The following is a 7,901-nucleotide window of genomic DNA, read 5'->3' as shown; positions in this document are numbered from 1 at the left end:
ATAAGCAGAAGACTCTACATAAGGGTTCATTTTTTAATGCTTCTAAAGAAAGCTAAACTATGAGGTTATGAGCCAAAAATGCAGGTTAGGATGTAACATAGACAAATCACCAGGCTCACCCTGCCCTTCTTCCACATTCTCTACAGTGGGAATAATACGGTGTCTCCTCACCAGACGGTTGTGGTGTGAGGACTGGATAATGTTCCACAGTCACTGAAGGTGAAAGTCATTCTGATCAACTCCAAGGACTGAGCTTTGATAAACTTCACAACAAAGGTACGTTCTTTTCATAACCAAGAATGTGCTTTGTCAGCATATCTGACCTGTAATCTCTAGAGGAAGTTCAGTAATCGAGTGAAAGTCAGTATTTCCATATAAAGAGATACAACTTCCAGCCAGGATGGAGGCATAGGTAGATAATACTTTGCCTCCTCGCACAACCAGAAGAAGGACAACAACAATCAAAAACAAAAAACAACTAGAACTGCCAGAAAACCAAACTGTATAGAAGTCCCACAACCAAGGAGTTAAAGAAGAAACACTCACCCAGACGGGTAGGAGGGGTGGAGATGGGCAGCCAGGTGGACAGGACTCGCAGCAAGATGGCAGCTGGCAGACTGGGCGAGGCAGCCACTGGCAAACCAGGCTGTCCCACATTCACATACAGATAAACAGGGAGGAACAACTGGGGAGAGAGACAGACTGCACAACCCAGGGTTCCAGTGCGGGGGAAGAAAAGCTTCAAACCGCTGACTGAAAACACCTGTGGGGGTTCAGGCAGCAGCGAGAAATACTCCCTGCCTCACTGGAGAGATTGTTGGAGAGACCCACAGGGCCCTGGAACATACACAAACCACCCACCTGGGAACCACCAAAAAGGTCCAATTTGCTTGTGGGTAGCAGGGGGAGTGACTGAAAGGCTGCTGAAAGCTAAGCAGGCAGCACTGTTCTCTCTCAGACCCCATCCCCACATATAGAGCCACAATGCAGGGACCTGGGTTGCCCCGCCCTGGTGAACACCTAAGGCTCTACCTCTTCGTTACTGTTACTATTACTGTTACTGTTACTGTTACTATGTAACAGGCCTGCTAAGACAAATATATATATATATATATGGCACAAATGAAAGCACAGATCAAAGTTCCAGAAAAAATAGAATGAAGTGATAAAGAAATAGCCAACCTATCAGATGCACAGTTGAAAACATTGGTAATCAGGATGCTCACAGAAATGGTTGAGTATGGTCACAAAATAGAGATAAAAGGGCAGGCTATGTGAGGTGAAATAAAGTATACAGGAAACCAATAGTGAAGGGAAGGAAACTGGGACTCAAATCAATAATCTGGACCAGAAGGAAGAAACAAGAATTCAAAAAAATGAGTAAAGGCTTAGGAAGCTTCAGGACAACTTTAAAAGTTCCAACATCTGAATCATAGGGGTGCCAGAAGGAGAAGAGGAAGAGCAAGAAATTGAAAATTTATTTGAAAAAATAATAAAGGATAATTTCCCCAATCTGGCAAAGAAGATAGACTTCCAGAAGGTCCAGGAAGCTCAGAGTCCCAAAGAAGTTGAACCCAAGGAAGGAAACACCAAGGCACATGATAATATAATTACCCAAGATTAAAGATAAGGACAGAATCTTAAAAGCAGCAAGAGAAAAGGAGAACAGTTACCTACAAAGGAGTTCCCATAAGACTATCAGCTGATTTCTCTAAAGAAACGTTTTAGGCAAGAAGGGGCTGGAAAGGTGTATTCAAAGTCACAAAAGGCAAGGACCTACATCCAAGATTACTCTATCCAGCAAAGTTTTCATTTAGAATGGAAGGGCAGATAAAGTGCTTCCCATATACGGTCAAGTTAAAGGAGTTCATCATCACCAAGCCCTTATTATATAAAATGTTAAAGAGACTTATCTAAGAAAAAGAAGACAAAAAATATGAACCATAAAATGACAACAAACAATTCTCAACAACCAAGCCTAAACAAACAAAAAACCAAAAATGAACTAAGCAAACAACTAGAACAGGAGTAGAATCACAGAAATGGAGATCACATGGAGGGTTAGCAGAGGGGGCAAGAGGAAATGAGAGAAAAGGTACAGGGAATAAGTAGCATAAATGATAGGTAGAAAATAGACAGGGGGAGGTTAAGAATAGTACAGGCTGAATGCAAAAGAATGAGAAGTCAAAGAACTTATATGTACAACCCATGGACGTGAACTAAGGAGGGTGAATGCCAGGCGAGGGGGTGCAGGATGGAGGGGAATACATTGGGGAAGTGGAATAACTGCAATAGCATAATCAATAAAGTATACTAAAAAATAAAAACCAGTCCATATAAAGTATAAAGGTCCTATGGCACCACTTAAAGATAAATTCTGGCCCCAGTTGGTGTGGCTCAGTGGACTGAGCACCAGCCTGAGAACCAAAGGGTTGCCTGTTCAATTCTCAGTCAGAACATGTGCCTGGCTTGCAGGCCAGGTCCCCAGTAGGGGGCATGTGAGAGGTAACCACACAGTGATGTTTCTTTCCCCCTCTAGTTCCCCCTCTCTCTAAAAATAAATAAATTAAACTTAAAAATAACTAAATAAAGACAAATAGCTGGTCAGTTGTTCTGGGGCCAATATTATGTTGAAATGACCTGAAGCAGTTGGCTTCTATAGCAGTAAAAAACTTACGGACTTGGACGGTAGCTTAATATTAAATTTGCCTTTCGAGACAAGTGTCAAGGATGCAACTACATTTTTTTAAACTGTGCTGAGGAAATGAACTGATGCTCCTCAAAAATGAGTTAAGACGAAAGACATTAATGGCTCTTCTATGCTCAGATTAGAGGAAAGTAAAGGACCAGATGAATGCCACATGGGATCGGCCAGTCAGTTCCTGGGGTGCTGGTTTGGATTCATACATAATAAAATAGGAAATAACTATATTTTTCTTTGCTTTGCAATAATAAAAATATTTGTGAAACAAATTTTTATATGTATTTACCATCTACCAGTTGGCTATTTCCTACTGGAAGTATGAAGATCTTGATTTTTCTACATTCTACTCCTTGAAAAGTGAGTGTTCCCTTTGCTATCTATTTATTCTATATACCTGATACACACACTCTGGACTTCTTAAACTAAGTTGGAAATTTTATATCAGTTTTCAAAATCTCATATTGATATGTTTCAAAAGTTTGATACGTTAAACTGTTATCCAAAATCAACATGTTTGCATTCTAATTTTCATATGACTCCTGACTGGTTTTATACAAGGCTATAGTATTAATAGCAAATAATAACTTAGTGTTTACTAAGTATTGTACTTAATCTGCTCAGTTGCCCCAAGTGTTAGGTAATTATTCATATTTTACAAATGAGATAACTGAGGCATAAAGTAGTTAAGCAACTTGTTCAAAGTCCAAAAGTTAAAAGAGTTAGAACTGGTATTTGAAACTAGGCCACCTGGCTCCAGAATCTATGTATTGAAAAACTCTGCTATATTGCTTCCATGTACATTATAATGTAGTATTTCTCATCAACCTTATTTTTAAAAAGGAACTTGTAAGTTTCTTTGTCAGCCATTTGGGATCTCAATCACGGTCTCAAATCAGCTCAAATGGCTTTTGCGTCAAAACCTACCTGCCCTCATTCCTTCTTGCATAAAAACCTAAATACCCTCATCCTCTCTGAGTTTACAGCTCTTCTTTTCTCCACACTTTAGTGGATTTTGGTGATTAAAGAGAATTGTTCATCTGCCACAAAAGCAAAGACATTTCTGCCGACAGCAAAAATGACGGCAGAAACAGCATTTAAAGTACATCTTGAATAAATGTTCAAAAGCATGGCCTTAGGGCAGTTTCCTGTTTTACTGGAAAATCTACTTTGCTGGTGTCTGATAAAATTGTATGAACAGGGGAAGCTTAATACTCCAAGGCATGTTCTGGGAAGCATTTGACAGCTTATCTGATGAAATCCGCTCTACTACCAGTTCAGAGGGAACTCGTGCCCCTTGTGAGGTAAGGGCAGTCTGAAGGGCTCTTACAGCCTCAGGACTGAGGTTATTAGTTTCTAAATGAACTGGTTAGTGTTTCATTGACTTGTTTCCCAGCGACTGTACATATGCTGGGTACACCAAACATTTTCCATTTCGTATAATCAATCCACTGTGGAAAATGACTTTCTTGTGTGCACAGATCTTATTAGAGCTATTTAATATTTTGAACCATCCAGGTGATTCAATAAATTTAGACAAAATTAAATTACAAAATGACCTGAGATTGGATGAAGTGTCAGTTCAAGCCCACAATTAAATGTTCCACTTTTGGGAACTATTGCAAGAATAAACAGTCATTCATAAATGGAGTGCCAATTGGATGGCCCCAGTGGACTTACTCTAAAATACTCCCACTGCATAAGTTAATAATACATTAACATTAATCACTGGAAATTCAAGTACAGTTCCTTAAGATTTTCTACCACAGATCCAATGATAAACATCAAGGCTACTGGACTATCCTGAGCTTCACTAACTGTCGAAGTTTGTGGTTGCGTACACAACCAGCATCAGAGTCTTTGTGCTCCAGGAAGTTGCCAGAAGTTACATGTGTGTGTGGTGGGGGGGTATACGTTTGTGTATCTCACTCTCCTTGCATCCAACGCTAATTGGTACTGATCAGCTTGATTAGAGAGATCAATATTTGTGAACTGATATAAACCTGATCCTTCAAAAATGGTTTAAACTCTACCCTTTTGGTTAAGCCATCCAAGAGCCAAGCTGGACAACCAAACAACATTATTTTAGGGTCCCCATAGAACTTCTTTTGGGTTCCTTATAGAATTACTTCTTACTTAGATATTAGTATACTGTCATGTTATAAGGGATAAATAAAACTTTTGGCTATAACTACCATATAAATACTGTGAAACATTATCTCTCACATCACATAATGTCCTCTTTGTGAGAATAGCCAAGGATACTTCTCTGGGGTTTCAGAATTGTTCTACTTTTGAATCACTGGTTAGTTTTGCCTTATTAACAGTGTGAAGAATAATTGGTCTTTCTCTTCCACACAATGTATACCCAAAGTTGCTGATCACCCTTAGAACATGCACCAGAGTTTCTGATGAGTGTTTTGTATACTGATCTTGTTGTGCTTCATCCTACAGTTAAATCTCATCGACTCTTAGGATGATTCTCCTCTTTCACTTATTTGGCCATGCATATTATCTACCTTCAGGGTATGTTTCTACCTTTGGGTTTCTGAGACACCTGAAATTTTTCAAGAGTATGATCAGGTATGAATAAATAAATGAGTAAGTATTTTAGGACTAAGCACATCAGATGTTCACACTCAAAAGTAATTATTGTGATAGTATATTAATGATGAAGATGAGAATAAAGACATAGTTATTGAAAATCATGAAAATCTGACAAATTCATTCAAATAGAAAATTTTATTTGCTGGTTCTGTGTCACTAAAGAAATTACCTTACTTCCTTGAGTCAGGCAATATTCTATATGGCTGTTATGAATATTTTATGAGATAATTCACTTATTTATTCAACCAGTACAGTAGCTACCATACTATATTTGATGTATACATATATATAAAATATTTGAGTATAGCCCTGGCTGGTATAGCTCAGTGGATTGAGCACAGGCCTGTGAATCAAAGGATCATGATTCGGTTCCCAGTCAGGGCACATGCCTAGGTTGCAGACCAGTTCCCAGCAGGGGACGCACGAGAGGCAATCATACATTGATATTTCTCTTTCTCTCTCCCTCCCGTCTCCTCTAAAAATAAGTAAATGAAATCTTTTAAAAATATTTGAGTATAGTGTGCATGTGTGTGTGTGTGTATATATATATATATATAACTATATATATATATAACTATATATATATACATTATATATATATGAAACTGTTCTGCATGCTGGGACAGAGCAGAAAAGATAGGTAAGGTTCCTTCTCTCCACAAGTGTGTATTCTCCTCAAGGGGAGACAGAAAATAAATATATAAGCCAATAAACAAAGTAATTTCAGATGACAGTAAATGTTCTGAATGCTGTGATAGAGAAGTTGGCCATACAAGTCTTCTTGAGCAGCTGACATTGAGCTCAGACCCCCGCCATGGGAAGCATTAATTATATAAAGCAGGGAGAGGAGCATTTCAAAGTACTTCTGGTAAAGGCATCAGCAAATTCCAAGCAAATTCTGCCAGATGGATACACACTGGTCCCCACCAGAGGACAGGAGGAGGATGGTCATGCTGAGTGTAGTGAGTGAGGACAGCAGGGTGGAAAAGGCAGGAGAGTATGTGGGGCGCTTTCTCTGTACTTGGCATGTCTTCTTATCTATAAATATGCAGTACAATGAGGGCGCACTTTTAAGCAAAGCTGGAAACCAGAGACTACTTACAGTTATTTGCTACTACGGGGAGAAAACAATTACTTCATGTAGTTCCACCAGGAGCCGAGATACAAAGCAGAAACAAGAAAGGTGATGGGGCAAGTTGCGGCCTCAAGTGGGGCAACATTTGCTCCTAAAGAGCCAGTGGGTTCGTTCCCTGAGCGAGAGCACACAGCAGGGGCTGTGTAAAGGTGCCAATGGTGTCACCAGTGTAGCTCGGAATCCACTCAAAGTCCTGACGCTTTCTGGAGGAGGACACCAAACCAGGACTGAGAGCAGAGGTGGGCTTGTCCTCAGCCCACTCCCTTCTGTACTGACCGATTCTCTAGCCAACTCAGCTTCGTGCCCCCTTCTGATAAAAGTAGTGAGAGAGAACCATATAATGTAGCTTCTGCTTTCCTGGTGCCTGGTAGTTACTCAGACAAGACATACACCCAGGAAAAGCATGAAATGATCACCACTTTCTGCAATAGCTGATTCAGAGTATGCAGTATAGGCCACATGTTACTAATACTCTAACTCTGAACAAGGTATACAGGAAAAAAAGTCTGGAAATTCTGTATAGAAGAGTCCTTCAGAGAAGCAATACTATTTATTACACTAATTAACGAAATTGGAAGGGAGCTTTGGGAGAACATGAAGGCTTTTGATTATTTTAAACCACTTAAACTACAGCCCGCATCTTGAATAGCCTCAAACTCTCAAGTGGCTTTTTTTTGTGAAGTGAGAAAAGTCTAGTAGTCAAACCCATGTAGCTGAACTATCAGAGGCATCAAGAATTGGGTCAAATTCTTTTTTTCTGCCAGTAACAGGGTGGGCTTTCCCAATGGTGAATATGCTCTGTGTTAGCAAACTTCTGATCTCAACCCAGAAAAAGAAAGTAACGGTTTAAGTGCAACCACTCACATATACTTCCATGTCAGCCTGCAGAAACTTGGAAGCCCAGGGAACTGTATTGCAGAGGGCACTCCCAGCCCCCTTGCTCAGCAGTGTCTCCGGGGCCAAAACAAGCATTTGCTGTTGGTGTTTAATAGAACTGAGTGCTTTTCTCCAGCCACCACACTTCACAACCTCATGAGAAAATATTACGGGATTCTCTTCCATTCTAGGAGTAGGTACAGATATGGAAGGAAGAACGGTAATTATTTTCCACCCTAGGAAAAGTGTGTAGAAAAGTGGTGAAGACTGGACAAAAAACACACCTGCTGACCTGACTTCTGGATATCTACATGAGTTTTTACGGGATAAGAACCATCTGGAAATTGTCAAGACAGTTGAGTTGCGGCTTTTGGTCTCATTTGTCTGTTGTTGTTGCTGTTGTTCATTTTCTGTAGAAAAATAGGAACCAGAGTGGCCCTTGAGATCTAACTCATAACATTCTCCTCTAAAACCTCAGAACTTTAACATGAGGCCATAAAGTCAATTTATCATGGGGCTCTGAAAACAGTCAAGCCTTTATTGATTAGCATGCTGTAGAGTGGAGTGAATTTTTAAAAAGGA

Source organism: Sturnira hondurensis, unplaced genomic scaffold (assembly GCF_014824575.4).
Source record: "Sturnira hondurensis isolate 20B ecotype Veracruz unplaced genomic scaffold, ASM1482457v3 Scaffold0010812, whole genome shotgun sequence".
Taxonomy (NCBI): domain Eukaryota; kingdom Metazoa; phylum Chordata; class Mammalia; order Chiroptera; family Phyllostomidae; genus Sturnira; species Sturnira hondurensis.
Note: the sequence above shows the minus strand (reverse complement) of the source record.